The following is a 3,430-nucleotide window of genomic DNA, read 5'->3' as shown; positions in this document are numbered from 1 at the left end:
AGACTTTGCTGCGCGGCGGCGGCGGGGGCCGCGGCGCCGGGCTCTCAGCCTCCTCCGCGACGCAGATCAGCTGGTGGAAAGCCTTTCCCGTTCCGCCTGGGGCACCGGGCAATGGCGATTTCTTGGGCTGGCCTGTGCTAGAGCAGAGTGGAGAGCAGAGTTCTTAATTATTAAGAAACTAAGCTATGGGCGTGGGGATGAATAGGAGCATCTTATTTTCTTACATGCCATTGGGCGGCATAGGGATTCTTTCTCACCTGGAGATTAATTAAAAAAACCGCAGTTACTGCCGGCAATAATTTTTGAGTTTTTAGAAACAAAATTTAAAAAGGCCAGTTTTTGCTTTGAAGCTGTCCCAATCAAATGCATAATGGGCTATGAAATTTTAATGTAAGATTGGGGTCCACATTTTTAAGGGGAAGGGGCTAGCCATTTGAAATACGTATTTTGCATCTTTACACTTCGGTTTGTCGAAAACAAAATGCTTTTTTTTTATCATTGAATAAAATCTCATTATCTGGATATACCACAGTTTGTTTATCCATTAACCTACAAAAGAACATTTTTGTTGCTTCCGGTGTTTGATGATTATAAATAAACATTTGGGTGCAGGTTTTTGTGTGGACATACATTTTCACCTCATTTTGGTAAATACCAAGGAGTGTGATGGCTAGATCATATGGTAAAACTATGCTTAGCTTTGTGGAAAACTGCCCCTTGGTTTTCCAAAGTGGCTGTACCATTTTGCATTCCCACTAGCACTGAATGAGCATTTGCTCCGCATCCCTGCCAGCATTTGGTATTTTATTTTTTGGATGTTAGCCATTGTAAAAGGTATGTTGTGATATTTCATTGTTGTTTTAATTTTCAACTCTCTGACATATAATGTTGAGCATATGCTTATTTTCCATCTGCATATTGCCATCTCTACTTTAGCAAGGTGTCTGTTCAGATCTTTTGCTCATTTTAAACTGGGCTGTTTGTTTTCTTATTGAGATTTGAATGGCTTTTTACAAAATACGGTTCATATCATGAATAGTGGGATTCATGTATTCATTTATTCAGCAACTTTGGCAGAAACTGCATCCCATCCTCCCTTACTGACAGACCCGGACATTGTTGCACACTAGGTCCACAGCTTAAACTACTTAGTATTTCAGGTTCTCCTGCATTTAGGGGTGGCCAGTATGACAGGGCCTACCCAATAAAGAGCAAGTAGAAGGGGCTGGTCGGGGATTCCTAGAAAGAATGTTAAAGGGGAAGACTCAGTTGGCATGTACCTCTTTGATCTTTTGCCCTTTATCCATTCCCTGACCATTTTCCATAATGTGACACAATGCCCAGAAGGGGAGCAGTCATCTTGTGAGGAGAAAAACAAAGTCACAGGTCAGGGACAGTAGAGCCAATGAGTAGGAGCCTGAGATACACTGACAGCAGGGAGCTATTGCAGAAGCCCCAGGGCTGTCTCCAGATTTCTTGTTTTGTGATAAGAAACAGCCTCTCATTGGTAAGCGTTTCAGTCATGTTACGATCAATTCACTCCCTGATTTGGCAACATTTTTCAAGCACTAGCCCCTAACAAGACTACTCTGAGCAACGTTAATTTAAGGGACTGGTTCACATAAGCCCTGCATTTGCAAAATTTTATATTATGGACATAGAAGGATAGAATTATATTCACTACATATTCAGCACTGTACCAAGCATTATGGAGAGGGAAGAAACAGGAATCCTATATAATAAAGAGGTAATATGCAAATTGACCCTCACGCTGCAATGCCGTCACAAGATGGCTGCGCCCACAACGGAGGCGGGGTTCCAATAATGAGTTGTAACGAGCTATCAGCAGGGACCTGAGGCTGCGTAGCACCGGGCGGGGTAGGGAGGGACCTCAGGCCGCGCCCCCCGCCCAGCAGGGCTTGACGGGGGATGTCAAGGCACGCCCCCTGCCCCAGCGCTGGGCCAGGGGACCTGAGGCTGCGCCCCCTGCTTGGTGCTGGGCCAGGGAACCTCAGGCCGTGCTCCCCGCCCAGTAGGGCTTGACGGGGGACCTCAAGGCACGCCCCCCACCCCGGTGCTGGGCTGGGGGACCTCAAGATGCGCTGGGGGCCCTGAGGCTGCGCCCCCCACCTGGTGGGGCTTGACGGGGTGGGTCCAGCCGGGTCTGGATCTCGCCAAATGGAGTGGGGCTGGCCGGGTCTGGGTCTCGCGTGATTTCGAGGAGCACATGGGTGGGTGGGGACTTGACTCTGGCCCCACGGTCCACCCCAGACTCTGACAGGAGGAAGATTTTCATATACATTTTACTAATTTTCTTTCATCTCTGACACTTCTATTATAGAGAAAGGGCAAATAGCAATATTACAATATTTTCTCTAATTAATTCCCTTTTAATGTACACGAATTTTGTGCACCAGGCCACTAGTATAACATAAGAACCTTACCTTCATGAAACTTACCATCTAATTAGAGATAAGACTGATCTATATGGAACAATTTAGGACAGTACCATTAAGGGTCAATAGTGGGTGAACTAAATGTTGCAGCAGTTCGTATATGGCAGGGTCACTGAAGCAGGGAGGAGGAAGGGAAATGTGATTATCAACCCTGAAAACACACTCTGGTATCATAATACCTTTATATTTTTGAGCTCTAAATCAATGACCTAAATATAGACATGGAAGCTAATCCCTTGGCTAAGTGAAGACAAAATGAAGGAAAGCAATTTCAATGTTCATGCCAATTCAGCAGAAATATATCATTTTAGTATCAATATTTCAAATACAGAGCACTGCAATAATTAACTAAGATCCTGTTTACCTTATTAATTACTAATGTATTTCATATTGACATGATATGGAAACAAAGTATATATCATCTTAAAACAGAACATGAGTAAATAAATTACACATAAAGAGGGGTGCACGGTCCTGGCTGGTGTGGCTCAATTGGTTGAGCATCGTCCCTTGTACTGAAAAGTTACTGGTTCAATTCCTGGTCAGGCTACAAGCCAGGGATTGTGGGTTGGATCCGTGGTAAGGGGTGTGCCAAACACCGTCAATTTATGTTTCTGTCTCATCACATTGATGTTTCTCTCTCTCTCCCTTTCCCTTCCTTTCTCTCTCTCTCTAAAAAAAAAAAAAAAAAAAGATAAAAGAGGGGTGCCTGGGTTTTCTCTGTGTTCTGATGCTGCCAACTTTGCTAAAATTGTTATGAACTGCTATTCTTTTTTTAAAAAAATGTATTTTTATTGATTTCAGAGAGGAAGGGAGAGGGAGAGAGATAGAAACATTAATGATAAGAATCATCAATGGCTGCCTCCTGCGCACCTCCTACTGGGCAAGGGGGATTTAGAACTGGGGATTGAGCCTGCAACCTGGGCATGTGCCCTGACCAGAATCAAATGGTGACCTCCTGGTTCATAGGTCTA

The 3,430-nt window shown here is 44.3% G+C and overlaps 1 long non-coding RNA gene across 1 annotated transcript in view; it reads left to right on the top strand.

The window, feature by feature from the left end:
* The first annotated feature begins 13 nt into the window (after positions 1 to 13).
* LOC106726037 overlaps positions 14 to 3,430 on the top strand; it is a 79,178-nt gene continuing 75,761 nt past the window's right edge. Inside the window, exon 1 of the long non-coding RNA XR_001362050.1 lies at positions 14 to 73. This is a non-coding gene — a long non-coding RNA (uncharacterized LOC106726037). The remainder of the gene's footprint in view (positions 74 to 3,430) is intronic.

Source organism: Myotis brandtii, unplaced genomic scaffold (genome assembly GCF_000412655.1).
Source record: "Myotis brandtii unplaced genomic scaffold, ASM41265v1 scaffold216, whole genome shotgun sequence".
Taxonomy (NCBI): Eukaryota; Metazoa; Chordata; class Mammalia; order Chiroptera; family Vespertilionidae; genus Myotis; species Myotis brandtii.
This window is presented reverse-complemented; position numbering and strand designations above follow the sequence as displayed.